The sequence below is a fragment of the Megalops cyprinoides genome, chromosome 16 (genome assembly GCF_013368585.1).
Source record: "Megalops cyprinoides isolate fMegCyp1 chromosome 16, fMegCyp1.pri, whole genome shotgun sequence".
Classification (NCBI taxonomy): domain Eukaryota; kingdom Metazoa; phylum Chordata; class Actinopteri; order Elopiformes; family Megalopidae; genus Megalops; species Megalops cyprinoides.
Genome location: NC_050598.1, coordinates 4,150,395 through 4,167,295, shown reverse-complemented (window position 1 = coordinate 4,167,295; position 16,901 = coordinate 4,150,395).

Here is a 16,901-nt window from a genome sequence, read left to right as displayed (position 1 = left end):
TTGTCTATGAAAATACAGTAAAGACGATAAATACTTCATCTGTTGTGTCAGCTTTCCGTTTGGGTATGCTTCGCTGAGTGCCAGCATGTTCCAGAGTCACAGAGACTGTAGCAGGGTCTTTACTGGCATTCTCTGTGAAAGCAGCATTGAATGGAATGCCTATTAAATGAATTGATTGGCTGGACAGATTGCAGTCTGCCATATATCTCAAATTCTTGAGATACATTCTATCATCAAATTCTTGAATCCAGCACTAAGTCATGTGTATCATCACACAACAAAAAGTTAGACAGTGCACAGAGAAAGTAAAGAGCAATGTTTTCTCCTGTTATGGCCAACACAGCACGAGGTACAAATAGAAGAAGAAGCTTTGAGCACCATGTGAAAACAGAGAGAAGCAGGAAAGGCATGATAGGACTGTAGATAAAGTTGTGAGACTGCAGAGAGTTATTCAACAGATAATTTATTGGGAATATATTAGTTATGTCATTTTTTTAAAAAAAATTGTGGAAATTTGACAAGTTATTTGGGTATCTCTTTCCCAATATATATTTGTAACCCTATTTATAACCCTAACCAACCTAAACCAGACACATCAACAAAAACAAGCATCAGCAAAAACGAACAAGTGTGTTGCTCAAATCTTTGTATACAAATTAGAAGATAACTGTATAATTACTAATGCATTTTACATGAATGTAGGCATACAGCTATCATTGTATGTGCGTGTGTGTGTGTGTGTGTGTGTGTGTGTGTGTGTGTGTGTGTTTTGTGAGGAGGGGGGTTAGTTGGATATCATTACATAATGGAAACTGAGAAGCTCTTCTTGTAAATTTGAGATAAAACTGATGGATTTTGGTCCTCATTACGATTACACTCCTGTAACAGACATGCAAATATAATTCACATTCAGTGCCTGACTGAATTGAAAAGGTATGCAGTTTTAACATACAGCCCATCACACTTCAAGGTAGTTGCTATGCAATATTGGAATCAAATTCAACACTGGGCTCATGCAGTCACCACTGTAGCAACTGACATGAAAAAATACCCATGTTTTTGTAATATTAATAAGATACTATGGTGTGCCTCTGATTGCGCTAATGGAAGTAATATATCACCACTTTTTCCTCTGGTAGCTTCGGCTGAGTTGGACATTTGTTTTGGCTTCTAAGTAACACCCAGACTGTGAGCACACATCAGCATTTCCATTTGCAATAGAAGTTTATGGAAAGAGATCACAAGAAAGTTTCAAAGACAATTCAGACTATACAATGACATTAAACACCGATGCCTGAAAGCTGACGCTTGCAACAACGGCGGTACTGAAAGCCTTTTAATAAAGTGCGTGTAATCTGCCAGTGGCCAGCCCAGCGAGGAAAATTAGCCTGGCGTGCTCAATGCGGCCGAACCCCCAGTGTTATTAAAACAAGACACGCGAATGCCTCAGCTGTTTCAAGAGCAGGGCGTTTTATCCATCACATTTCTGTTGACGACAAGCAGAACATAATTTGCATGAGACATTTTCATTCTAGCATACAATGGCAAAATGATTATTTACCAGACCTCTACAACTTATGTGTATGTGTGTGTGTGTGTGTGTGTGGGGGGGGGGGGGGGGGGGGGGGTGGGGGGGTGGGGGGGAGCTTACACGATATCATATCATTCAGTCTGAATCCCACAGAAACCATTTACAGTGTGTGCCACCTCCTGACTAGACTTTGAATTCATAACACATGCCCACTCGCTTCAAAACTGTTTGTTGACACAGTAGAAACATAAACAGGATTTAAGATTTAAAGGGGGATTGTTTCATAAAACATGTTTTTTTCACAAGACATTCACAATTTATAGTTACTGAACACTGAAAACCAATTTAAAAAGCTGTGGCGGAGCGACGTTTTAGGAGAGCTCGACGAGACGCAAGTCCATCACTCCTAATTTTTGAGGCAGGCGTTTGTGAATATGGCTGGATTTGGCAGGAATTACCAGACTTCTTTCCACCCATTTTATCTTCTACATTGAATATATTTTAGTTCAATATGTGTTAAACTAAGCGTATTTGTTTTATTTAGCTCATAAATCGACCATAAGATTCAACAAGAAAATCAAAACAAATGTGCAAGGCAAGGTAATCCATTTTCGTTTAGGCTTAAAGCGAACAGATTTGTCCCTGAAATGGACTTAGTCATAATAAGGTATAATGAACACATACTTATTGTGGTTTGGCAAGAGTACTTCACCACAATTATATACGTTCATCCAGCTACTCGGTGAGGGGCTGGGAGAAAACCTTCCATGGAATTAGGTTAAAGATTAAATGTCAAATGAAAATATTGTAAAAAAAAAAAAAAAATTGGATAACTGCTATAAAAAAACTCATTTAATCCAACTCCAGCTGGAATACAAACACATAAAAATTGTTCATAGCTGCTTTTCTGCAACCAAAGATGCAAAGTGTGTGAACCTGTTGGTGTTCACTGAAGAAAGTCAGCATTTTAACAGCTAGGCTTGGCAGCTTGCTGTTCAACTGGCAATGGAGAATGCCTATTTGGCACACGTTGGTGTTGCTAAACTGTTTAGTCTAAAGAAGAACTCCCAATTAACCTTCCTCCAACTTGAGAGCCTTTGCTCTATGGATAATCAAGTCTTATGCCTGTCAATGTCCTTTTTACAAAGGTCACCATCCAAGAGTTCACCACCGCATGTATCTTTAGTCTTCAGCAAGGGAAACCACCACAGCATGTCTCTTTTAGCCTTCACCAAAGAGGAGCACCATTAAGAGCACCATGTCTTAAGTTTTCATTAAGGATGAGCAGTTTTAGTTTGCAAAAGAAAAGTGACTTTGAACATCTTCAGTCTTCTCCAATGAAGAGCAGCATTGCATGTCCCCCTTGTCCTTTCTGAGTAAAAACACCAAGGAATGTATATTTCTTTAAGCTTCGCAGGGCAAGTTTCAGGCTCACAATGGTTGGCTATTAGCAAAGATGCTACTTGCAGCAATTTTCCTCTTGCAGAAATCAATTTTTTCACTATCACATAAATTTAGAGATTCAGCAACATGAACCATAAATGTTCACTGCCTAAGATAATGTGGAGTCATCACAAAGCTTTTTTTCAGTCATAAACTGCAACTCCCACTATTAATCTTGGTCCCAGGGGTCCCCTGTATTTTAAAAAGTTATCTGCATTATTAACAAGAAATATAAATTATGAAAAAAATAGAAAGGTGTGGTAGGTAACTGTCTCACCTGAATGCATTTTTATTGGTCAGTCACAGATAAACATCAAACAGAGAGTGAATGTATTGTGAAATGAAAGTAATCCATAAACTCTAGGGTCCATTAATGATGATGTCAGACCATGTTTCAGCACTGGTGATAACTGGAAATCCTTCACCATGGAAATGGATAAGCACACAGGTCATTTCCTGTATTTATCTTGAGTAATATGCTGAAAGCATGCACAAGACAGAGCTCTGAGGGAATCTCGGATCCAGTCCCCTTGGTTTCCATTTTCAGGGCCTGTGTCTCTCACAGAGTCTCACAGTGTCTTCCATGTGTTCCTTTAAGACTGTAATTACATGTGCCTGTGTTTTACAGAGCCTCTAGCTGGTGTATTACAAATTTCTCAAAGAGCCTGTGTCTCTTAAAGAGTCTGTCTTTCATTTGCTTCTCTGTAATTACATGCGCCTGTGCTTCATAGAGCCAGCATCTTAAAACTGTCTTACAGAGACTGTGTCTTACTGATGTGCTTCACAGAGCTTGTGTCTTATAGAGCCTATACTTTTAGATAAAAAGCTCACGCTTGCAGAACTCAGTTTGCTGGCTGATGTAGTGCAGGTTTGTTTCCCTCTATAATACACATTCTGAGACATGTCTTCTCCAAGCGACCATCTTAAAACCATCAAGTTTAAGTTAAGTTTAAGTTTAAGTAAAATCAGATCCACTGTGATAGGCATTTGTTTATCAAAACTTATACAGTGTGCTCCGCTTACATATATAAAAATACGATATATGAATAATATATTTTAAAGAATATATGTTTAGCTCAATCAATTTATTTAAAATACATAAATTATTTAAAATTTGGTATATTTCAATATACACTATATGGACAGAAGTATTCTGACCATTACACCAACAGGGACTGTAATGACATTGTATTCAAATACATATACTTTAATATGGAGTTTGTCTCCCTTTTGCAGCTATAACAGCTTCCACTCTTCTTGGAAGGCTTTCTACAAGATTTTGGAGTGTTTCTGTGGGAATTTGTGCCCATTCATTCTGTAGAGCATTTATGAGGTCAGGCACTGATGTTGGACAAGAAGGCCTGGCTCGCAATCTCCATTCCAATTCATCCCAAAGGTGCTCGATAGGGTTGAGGTCAGGGCTCTGTGTGGGCCAGTCAAGTTCTTCCACACCGAACTCATCAAACCATGTCTTTATAGTCCTTGCTTTGTGCACTGGGGCACAGTCATGTTGGAATAGAAAAGGGCCTTCCCCAAACTGTTGCCACAAAGTTGGAAGCATAGCATTGTCCAAAATGTCTTGGTAAGCATTAAGATTGCCCTTCACTGGAGATAAGGGGCCTAGCCCAAACCCTGAAAAACAGGTGTGGCCAAATACTTTTGTCCATATAGTGTATTACTGCTTTGCCTTAATGTATTGTAAATGTATTTGAAATATATTCTCAGTCTAGACAAAATATTTCTCAGTATATTACAAAATATTTCATTTCTGTATGGGTATGAGAAGTGAAATCCTTCCATACTGTTGCTTGTGGAGTAGCAAAATAATCAGTGCGTTGATTTAATTTCACTGATGACCATAACAAAGGCATCACTCTTGTCATGAGTAAGTACCCAAAAAAGCCAGTGTCTCCATCTCCTCCCAGAAGTGAGATATGTAACAGCTGTTTTTTCCTCACCTAATGTGGTGCCCAGCATCACTGGGAGACCAGGAGATTGCAGCCATTGGCTGTTATGCCGTCAGCTCACAGCACAGGGAGGGAATGATGGCTGTAAGATCACCACATTGCTTGTTGTCATTACATGTTATTAGCCAACTGGGAGCTATATATTTTGTGTGGAGATGGAAAGCTGCTTTCACTGTACAGTTGGCCATCATAGTCTGCCTGAAAATTAAAATATTACTTCTCCTGTTTGGACATACTCTGTTTATGGCCTCAAAGGCAGGTACAGGGTGTACGATAAATGAATAGTTTGTTTTCAATTACTAATTGTTTTTTATTATAATTGCCATCAATGAGAGACTAGGTGCTCTCTATTACAATACATTTAAAAGTAGTTTTACATAGCAAAATTCAAATGATGTGGGCTGACCATGTCCAGAAAGTAGTGAGATAAGCAGAAACAGGCTTTATGTCCCAATTACATTTGTAGAACTGGAACCTGGGGTCCCAGCCAGTCAACAGCACGGTGGTCAAGGTCAAAGTCACTCCAAAGACAAAGGTAAATGCTTTTGCCATCCAAGCTGTTTTTTTAGGTTTGGGATTGTATATTGGTTGGGTTGGGTGAAGTTGCTATGAGACTGCTATGGCCAATATGCTGTAGAATCATGACTCCAGAGTGGAGTACAGTGTAGAAATATCTTATTAGGAATCCCCACTGCATGTCCTCAACCAGAAAGGGCTCCGAGCTACCCAGGTAAAGGAAGGCCAAACTCAGGGGAAAGCTCCAAGGTTCTCAGGTAAGAGGTGTCCAGGCTGGCCAGGCTCCACAGGTAAGGCTTGTGTTGTCCATTTGCACCCCAGCTGCATTGTGGGACTGGTTGTGTGGGTCTACGCAGTGGGTCCAGTCACTGTTTGTGTGTGAGTGCATCTAAGAATGGCATTCACTGCGTCCCAGCGCTATTGTGCAGGGCAAAAGGATGTGGTGAGACCAGCATAATGTTTGATCTCCAATTTAAAAAAAAAACAGAAGGCCATACACCAGCATGCCACAATGTGGTCTGGATAAGGTTCTTCACCACATATAAGTCCCATGCATGATTGCAGATGTGAGAATGATGAGGCTTTTATCATCTCTGGTCAGTCCAGATGGGGCCTTCAGATTATATAGGAAATAATAGTGCAGTCAGTATATGTTTCCTCTGTTTTCCCATAAGTGATGCCATGAGAAGCAGGGAAAATCAGATTTCCTAACTGTGGTTAAAATAAATTTCAATGGCACAAAAGGAGATAAGTTGGTTAAGTCATTTCAATCGTTGCCCATTTGATTACATGTACTCAGATGTATTTACTCACAACAGAAGTTTCACATTTGATTTATTATGTGTTCATATTACAGTACAGGGTAATTTCATTGAAGATCTAGAATGTAATATGATGTTTAGTGTCCCTACAGTTCACTGAAACAGTGGAGAAATCTCCACATCATTTGCCGTCTGGTGTGTTATTACTCCTATTTATTTCACAACCGATAAAAAAGACATGATTTCTGACTTCAATATGACCCTTCAAAGCATAAACTGTTTGCTAGGTATGGTTTGTTGAAATGTTAATATTTTTTAAAAGTGCTTAGACCAACTGTAGCCCACGTAAGAAGCCATTTGATTGAGGTTTCAGTGTTTTAAAGGGATTATTTACAAAGGCACTACATATAAAAGGTATGTTTTCTCTGCAGAGAGACCTTAATAACTGGACAAGGTTACCAGGATTCATAATGGGACAGACACTTGGTTAACACTAGGCTTGACATAATACTGAGTACATTCTACAGCATAGATAGATTGACTCACCTAGTTGGGCTGATTTTTCCATCATTAAACACAATGGCACACAGCCATTAAGGAGAGCACACATGCCACTTGACACCTTATTTAGCCCCTCCCCCTTTCCTACTCTAGTTCCTCCCTCAATGACTAATTTTACTACTTATCTAGGCCCCCCTTTTCCCCTCCTCTGGCTCTTCCCTCAATTTTTTCTTTGGTATCTCCCCTTATTCTTGTAACCTTTGGCCAATTGTACTACTGTCTTACAATGACAACCTCTTCACTCGTGTCGGGGCGTGGTGCACTATAGTGAAGTGGGCACTCATCGGAGGACAGGCGCTACGCTACTAACATCATTCGAGGAACTTGTAGGTGCTGGACAAAGGGCGCCAAGAAAGTGATGTAATGAGGAAACCTTGGCTGATCTACCCACCCCTATCCCCAGTGAAATCCCTCTGCTCACAGTGACCAGTGGATCCTGGTCACTGTGAGCAGATAACATGGCTGATTTTGAAACTGGGCCATAGGGTTCAGCCTGCACTCAATATGAGCACCTTGCTAGCTGACCCTCTCAGGAGCCCAAACTTAATACAGCCTGAGGCCTGTCTCACTCAAATCAGTTTACAATCTCAGAGATAGTTTCTTGAAATAAAGTGTGAAGTGAAAGTGTTTTAAATTAAAAGAAAGGTAGATGCATTTTTCATCTGTTGGTGTAATTATCTGCAGTCCCATGAGTCATTTTAGGGCATAATGTTTGGTCTCCAAGCTTTTGTTAATGCTGTCCTGATGGCAAGGTAATGAGAAAGACATATGCTCATGCTGTGTATGGATAATCTGGCACCTAAGTGTCTGGGTCTTTAATCTCCACAAATTAGGCCTAACCATCGCATAACACCATTTTATAATAAACACTGAGAGGAAGCTCCAAGCCCAGACATGCACCAAGTATATGTTACTGTGTCCAACAAAACATACAGAAACAACTCATTAAATGATTAAATAGAAGCAAAAAAAGTGCAAATTTCAGTCACAAAAAATACAAGTCATGATATCCCCACATTTACTGCACCACTGGCCAATTCAGTTCTTGCACGTAAATCAGCATTGCTAGTATAGGCATGCTGTTCTGTAGCTCCACCGCAGATTAATGCAGCAATATGCAAACTTTTAGTCAGCAGTAACCAGGAATTCTCCAAAACGTAATACATGTCTAACATACCAGGGGGCAGCATTGCCCCAAATTTTCATATCACTGAGGTTTTAAAAATACTAGAAGTATGAGATACAATATAAACAACAAACATGTCAAGGGAGTCCCATCCCAGCAAATTTCTTTCCCTTTCTTCGTGTGAGGGGTGTGCCGTGAAGAATCTGAAGAGTGTCTTTGCTCTAATGTAGTTCTGTTCAGGGGTATGTTATGATGAATGGCTGGAGAAATTCTCTTGCTTACGTGTCTACTCATCATTTTAGATCACACAAAGTTTCCAGTCAGGAATGTTGCTGTAAATGAAGAACACTCAAATAAAATTAAAATTTATTAAGACAATGCATTGCAATGAGCAGATATCACAAGAGTGTAATCATTCTCTTGAGATGAAGAGAATGACATGAAATTATACTGTAAACGCAGAAAACCTGGATGTTTATTTAGTTATTTCATGTGTTATTTCAGTGTCAAAATTAAACCTGGTTAGAGTGTAATTTTGAGATTAAAATCTATTCTGCAAGACATACCTGGGAAGACGAGCAGCAGTAGTTTACACACATATAAAAATATGTAATACGATAACATGTAATATGATATCATGAGCAGATAAAAGGCGTTTTCAGGCTTCTCTCCCTCCTCCTCCCTTTGTTGCCAGGTTGTGAGTAACTGCCGAATTAATGAAGGGGATATGCTGGACTCACAGAGGCGCCCGGGGGGATTGGGAGCGAGCGGACACGCATTCCTAGCGGAACAGGGGCGAGGTGCGGCGGCGGACGGCGTGCGCTATGTTAATTGAACGCGCCAGGAATCCGCGCTAGTCACGGCACAGCTATGCGGACCGGACCCCGGCCAGGTCTCGCCGCCGCCTTGCGCTCCCCCTGCAAAGCCGCGATGACATCATCGAGGTCGTTCCTTTTTTCCCTTCCGTCGTCGTTGTTGATTTATAGACGCAGCCTGCTGTCTGAGGAGGACTGAGCAGCGTATCCCCGCTCCATGGTTCTCCTTTTTCGGGAACGACCCCATGCATTAATGACCTGGTGCCCCTGCAGAGCTAACGCTAGTGTTTGAGCACAACGAGCCCCAACACATCCCTGCAACACAGTGCGTTTACATTTACAGCTAGAGAAAATGCAATGCAATGCAATATACAGCGTGTATCACCATGAGCTTGACTGCTGGTTGCATGAACTGAAAAAGATTTTAGTTAAGTTGAGTTAAGTTACGTTAGGTTAAGTTAGTTAAGAGCTATGAGTCAGGTTATGGAGAGGGAGGAGTTTGTGGAAAAGGCAGGCTGAGCTGCTCAGTATGAGGCTGCAGCCGGGGCTGGTAATTAGCCGTGTGTCCTGTGGGTCCTCCAGCTCGGTAAATCAGGGCGAGGATGAACGGACACGTTTGACCACTGCAGTAAGTTGGTCCAATCAGAGAGGCGTGCTCATGGAGCAGGCGGGGCAGGGACATGGGCTAACGAGGTGCCTGGCCTCGACTGAAATAGGCAGGAAGTTGGGCGTGGCTGGAGGCCGGCACTTGGCCATGTTCACGCAATCGCTCAACCTTCACAGGTGCTCAGTAAGGAAAAGGATAGGGAGACACTGATGGTAAATGAAACACTCCGATTTACTACAAAATCGTACAAGACTCCATGTGGGAGCTGTCCATGTTACTTTATATTTGTTTGTAGGGGCTTACATTTTGTTGTTGTTTGTATTGTAAACTAATTGTAATATGGTACATTAATTGTGTTATGGACAATACACTGTAAAGCAGCATGGATATCATTATAGAATTGATACCACTCCCTTAATCTGACATCCCAGTGTCGCCCAGAGGCAGATGGTTTCCCCCTTTCAGTCGGGTTCTGCTCACGGTTTTTTACTTTTGGTAAGGATGTTTTTCCTGGCCATTGTTGCCGTAGGCTTGCTCTTGGGAGTTCAGGCCCTGGATCTCTATAAAGCTGCTTTATGGCATTTTCTCTTTGTAGAAAGTGCTATACAAATAAAATTTAACTGAACAGTTGTCTGTGATTACTTTTCTTTTATCTATTTTCATGACAAACAAATATAAGCATAGCAATCAGAGCATTGCAGAATTCTAAAGCTGCTGCAATCTTTTCCTAAGGCACTGCACTTCTCCATGAAAATAAACCCCTGAAAATAATTGTGGAAAGGCATTTAATGCAACATTAAGCTTGCTCTGCAGGATTTTAAAGCTCAGCCGCCTGAGGTGATTTTAAGGACAGTTCAGTTGAGAGGGGGCCATGGAAAATCAAAACTCACAGAGCTCTGAGGCTGTAATACAAACCACTGCGTTATGCCTCAGCAGTCCCTCATCAAGTGTAATTATTGGTAAGAATAGATATACAGATGAACTATATATGAGAAACGTCAATACTGACAGAAATAGTGGAAAAACTAATTGCATGCATGTCCAAATAGGTAAATATTTATACCCCCCAAACAGTTGGCAATATTTATTGAAGTAAATAGGAATCTGATACCACTATGGGTTATAAAAACATAGTTGTACAGTCAATCTTCTCACCACATCAGTTGTGATGTTAATAAGCAGAATAAGAGATTAAGAATTGCTTTTTATTTTTTGATTTTTTTTCTGTAATGAAATGTTCATGGACCTCTGGTTGAAAGAGCTGGAAGGAATAGAACAATAAAGGGGTGAGTGCAGAGAAGATGGGCATACTCAGCACAAGCATGGTGACTAATATGTGGCTGTACCCAGGGCATGCCACCCTACACCATCCCCATTCGATTCACCAGGCTTGTGGTGCTGAGTGGGAGCCAGCTCTGTCCAGACAGGTGGGTTAATGGTATCCAGGGCTGTGGATTCCTGGGGATGAACGTCATTGCTAAGGGTCGGGAGTGTGAGTTTGCAGGGCCCTATTCCTAATTGTCCTCCACTCCAATCGCACACATGCTCTGGCAGAACACCCTGGCAGAAGAGATGAAGGGACTGGTAGCTTGAGTTGTTACCCACACTCACAAGAGGTGACCCCCTGTTTTGCCCCTGTTTTATACCCCTGCAAGTCCACAGACCATGGGACCCAGGGGTATAAACCCTGAATCAAGCTACACATTCGTTTGAGACTTTAGTCTAGATGCAGCTGTTGAAATTAATGACCACTAATTGCGAGCTGGGGATAAGCCCTTCACTACGGTAAGGTCTTTGCCATCCACGAGGAGGACTTCACAGCCTCACAGGTGATCACAGCCCACCCCTACCCCAAACATCTAGGAAGGGTGTCCAATTCTTCCCAGCCTATCTGCCAAGCTGACAGCTGACAAGCTTCATCTGGAAAGACCTGATGCCCTGCATCTCTCAGCATATTGACACTTGTAGCATGGCACTTAACCCTATGTCTGCTCAGCAGGTATTAGTGATTGGATCTTGAATTTTAAGGACTGGATGTCCACAGGATTGCTGCTTCCCCTCTGGCATGCATCAGTTACAGCAGATGCCCTGCGGGCTGCAGGGTGCCAGATGCGTTCCAGAGGCAGAGCTCATGCAGCAGTCCACGAGGGGCTGCAGAGCAGCTGATGCTGCTGAATCTACATGAGGGGATCATTCACCTACCTAACTTCAAAGCACATCCTCTACACTGACAGCTGATCATTCCGCAGTGTTGCATTATATCCCAAACCTCAAGCCGCAAAAGTTCAGAAGAAATCTAGCAGAGACTGACACACCTGGGGCACCTGCAATTCTATAGTATCTAGTGTCTCTGGTATTTTTCAAGATAAAGGATATACCTCCCCAGTTCATGGATCCCAGCTTTTAAAATGAGGACTCAAGCTGTCCAATTTCATCAAATTTTTATAGGCTTCTAAAGCCCTTCCAAAGCAGGAAGTGCTTTTTTGCCAGTTGCAGACAATATCTGGTAAAATGCCTTTAATATGGATTTTCTTTAGTGGTTTCTTTAGTAGATCACCCTATTTCAGCACAATAAACCTTTTTCCTGTAGAAAAAGTCTGACCTTTTCTTTGTCACACTTTTTCATATTGACTCTTTAGGGCATACCTTACCTCTGGTAGGAAACATAGCTTAGGTTTGCTAGTTTATTCAGCTTGTGTCCTTGGAGGACCTAAAAATGCTGAAGTATGCTGAGGCCAATAGCTTGCTTACATAGCAGTGAAAAGAGCCTGTGAGCTGACCAAACCTGTCTGAAATGAAACTGTGGTTCCCAACAGGCTTCGGGATTACATTTTTTAAAGTGGGAGGCCTTCTTGTCCAAAGATTGCGTGACAGCAGTTCTTTTTTCTGTTTTTTATTAATTTGTTTATATGTTTACATGTTTACAGGGAATGATTTGAAAAGAACATTGGGGAGGCCTCCTTATCCAACCATTGCGTGACAGCATTTTTTTCTTCCAATTTCTGTCTTTGTTTATATATTTATAGTGAATGATTTGGAAAGAATGCTGGGGAGACAGATCAGCAAAATAATAATCTCAATGGCCATTGATCTACACAGATGTGCATAAAGATGTTGTTTTTGAAGCAGTTACAGTTCTGTTAACCACTGAGATGGTTTTTTAAAAATATATTTGAATTAATCTTCAGTTTTAGAGAACAGATATGGGTCAGTGAGGGGGCCATTATATAAAGATTTGATAAAGTTGAACTTGTTAGCTTTGACAAGTGCTGTAAAAGTCCATTGTTGGTTTACTAAGCATTGGCAGCTTACTGTTAATTAATTGAGAAATTGTCTGCATTTGATCCTTGCCAAGAAGGGGTGGAGTGGGGGTGTGTGTGTGTGTGGGACCAGGCGAAAACAAGCCCTGGAACATCTCCAAATTATGCACTTCATTGGCAGCAATGCCACACATGGCACCTCTACAAGTGCTCACGTCCAGCCTCTTTCTAGTAGCTTTTCAGGGAGCAGGCTCATTGACAGACCAAAGCTTAATGATAACTACTAGACAGTCATATACACTGAAATGGGATTTTTGATCATCTTACCAAAATGCCAGGCCATGGCTGAATTTGATAGAAATGATGGTGAAAGTGTCTTTAAATGGTTCTGGATATTCAAAATTTCGCAATTTGCAGCATCCTCTTATCTCAAAGGCATCACTAAAAATCATCTTCTGAGTAAGTTCATGAATGATCTAATAATCTAATTGATCATTTTCACTAGTAACCATTAATATCAGTAGTATGTGTGAACAATTCTTTGTGAGCATGATTCAAATTCTTTCACATAGATGGAGAGATTGTTAATTTAATTCTCATTATCTTACTGCTGTACTGTGTGTGCCTTCATTAACGCCAGATGTCACAGATGTCAGAGATATGTGTATGTCTATATATCACATCTACAAGCACTGAACTGGCATTGAAGAGTGGTCATTTGTTGTTCATTCAGAATACCCCTGAAGCATGTAGTTTGAAGTGTGTCAGCCTCTGTTATGACAAATCTAGTATGATGTTACTGATATTTGAAGGACTTCTTTGCAAAACAACACATTTTGAAATCTGTTTCTTGTGGGGACAGTTTCTAACATTCTAAGGCAACCAGATTTCAAAATTGGTTGTCAGATGTCACTGATAAGGACAGTTCTACACAAAAAGCAATATTATCAATCTTTTGCTAATCTTTGGAAATATGAGAAATTAGGCCTGCTACTTTCTGACATTGAAATTCATAGACATTTAAACATTTTATGAAGTTGCCAACAAGTAATTCACCAATGCCAAACACTATAACAGACACACTGCCAAGTAATATATTTTACCTGGACTTTGACTTTTGGTTCAACTTTTCTCACAGAATAATGAATAAACTGTAATTTGTATTATCATTACAAATTCAGACAAAATCTCATTCTACACCAAAACCAATCAAACTGCTTGTGAAGGTAGTCCCCAGTGCAGTCCCTCACATGCAGAGTCTCCCTCATTATCACAGATCAGCTACAGGAGAGCTCTGAGGAAGAGTACTGACACTCTCTTCTCAGCTAACATACCACAGATTACCCCTTATCTTTTGTATGCTGTCAGTACAAATATGCCACTTGACAATTTGTCTTACATTCTGAGATATTTGTTTAATAAAGTTTCACATGTAATACTTGCCTGACATAACAGGTGTGCCACTGTTCTGGCTCTCTTTGTTCTACAGATTGAAGCAGGCCCCGATTTCTACACAAACACAATGCGACTCGATACAAGGAGTGTTTCCATTCTCAGTCTACCTGATTGTCATCTCTCAGGCTTTGAAGGAAAAGTTATTTTCCCATTTCCCATTCTGTTTTTTTTTTCCACAATTTCTTTATGGTTCATGTTACACCCACCACAAATGTGGATGATATTTGGAATGAATGTATGAATATATGTTTTGAGGATGCCTGCATGACATTTTAGGAACCAAAGCTCTAATCCATTGTTTTTCAAAGTCCGGGCTGGGAATCATGGATGGTTGGCAGGAGATTTAAACTAGGTTGCCAAAGCAAACTAGATCTACAATGTAGATCTATTCCAAGAGTAGAGTTATATTTATATTAGCAGTAAACCTTGTAGACACATGAGGCAATTTAGAAACATCCTCTGATGATACTGGAGATAATTATACCACACTTACTGAGAAAACAAATTTGTTCTGATAACACTGTATTAAATGAGAAATTAAAGTGGGAAATTTAAACTCTGTCCGATTGCAGAGTTAAAGTTTAAAGTTCATTTTTGATTACTTCTGTTGTTGCTCGGGTAACCTTGGTTTGTCATTTTAAAAATGTGATTTTCCTGAAAAAATTTTAAAAACCTCTGCTTTAAGCCACACCCAACATGGTTGCCAATGAAGACAGCGTGGCCTTGCAATCGACATGCATATATTATGATCAATACTGTAAATGCAGGGCATGAAAAAGTTTGTTATATTGCAAATGCTTTAATCTGATGTCCACATTGCATGGTGAATGCAAAACTGTTCCATGATTCCTGTTGGAAGCCAATTAGGCAACCAAACTGGTCATCATTCATAGAAGTGTGTTTCATAGAAGTGTCACATTATTTGTCATGTAACATTGCTTGGAAATGGGAAACCCAGTGGGAAATTATTATTGTCATATGCTTGCATGGCATTTGGTTTCTGTACTTCTGTATTGGTTTGAATGTAAGGCAGCATTTCTATCTCCTAAATATACATTTTAAGGAATCAAATCACCCTATATTTGCAGACAACTTAAAGTTGCTCGTGCTAATAACAGAATAACCCATGGCAAGCTAAAAAAGTATGGTGTGTCCACAAAATAATGTGAAAATCACACAGAGAAAAAAAATAAGAAGAAAATACAGCAAAGGATGTCTTCATTTTATCTCTTCCCAGTTCACTTACATTGCTCCTCCAAGTTTGCCCACCATAGCAGCAGTAACCTCAGCGTACATGCAACACCATCAGTACTATAATGTTTGTACATACTAGACAACCAAGGACATTTGCTAATTGTACTTCATAGTATGCTAGTGTGTGATTTGGGATACAGTCATAGTAAATATTAGTACAATTTAGTACTAGTAAAATTTTACCAGCATTCACTTATTCATGTCAGCTTTGGTACATGCATTGTTCATATTGCCTGTGTGTGTGTGTCAGAAAGAGGGAGAGAGATACTTTTCATGGCCTTAGGCTATAAACATTCTTATTATAGTCACCAAAAGTGTTTTAAACACATTAACGTATTAACTTATTTATTTCACAAATATTTTTCACACATTGTATGATTCAGCTGAAAGTTCATACACTTAATAGTCATAGTCTATAGCTGTGCATAAAATACCCTTTAACCATAAATCACCTGCCAAATGACTTGAAAGCCTTGTGATTGGCTGGAGCCTGTGGTTAGAATCTATCATTTCAACCACAGTGGCCATGCACATACTGGGTGAATACCACAAAGAATAGATTAAAGAAAGCGGAGAGAAAATTTTCTCAAGACCTTAACTAAATCTCTGGTCTACCCTCCTTTCCAGATAATTATGGTTTTTCATTACACAAGACAAGGGCATCTGTAATAATATGTATACTGTGCACAGCACTTTTGAGGTTCCCGTTTCTGACAGCTGAAGCCTTCATTACCAGCTAATTTTGTGAGGCTGGGAAGGAGGGGTGTTATATGAGCTTTCTTTACACCCTCCGTGGGTCTGCTAGGTAAATCAATACTGCAACGCCAACAGCAGGCCCCATTGAACCGAAAGTGTTACTCTCTCGTTAAAGTGCAGATTAATAGCAAATGAATAACAAAGTAAACAATAAAACTGGATCCCCGCAGCTTTTCCAACCTTAGTGTAACAATGAACGGAGGTCTGTTTTGCTTCTCACAAAAGGTATTTATTTTGACGTCTGCCCACCAAAACCAGCACTCATTCCATTCTTGTAAACGAGGAATCTGTTTTCGCGCAGAATGGTGGAGCGAACCTTATATCCGCAGAGGCCCATCCCAAAGCCATGACCAATTCCAATTTACTGCTTGTGCGCACACACTGACCGTACAAAACAGCCTTTTTATGAGGCTGTTGTGAATGGTAAAAGGCAGGTGCAAAACAACTTGCTTGTCCAGGGATTTAAGAAACATCTGACTTGTGTTACCATGAGACATACAAGCCACATTGATGAGAAGTTGATTGTCGTGAAATGACGGCGTGCACATGGCACCAGTCGGGCACTTCTCCTAACCAGTCCTGTCCTGTTTACCGATGGCAGCCAGGTTCCTTTAAGGGTAGAACTAATAGCCGCCTGACAAGCAATAAATCCACCATTAGGATCAAGTCTGTAGTTTGTGGGTAGCGGGTGAGCCAAATGTGGTTTGAACCTGGGCCTTTGCCAGAGTGAGGTTTCATTCCTTTTGGTTTATCTCACGTCATGCCACAGATGACTAAATCTAATGTGAGCAGAACTGGGTTTGGGAATGGTTACAGACCCTCCGGTGTGGTAACCAAATGACTCACGCT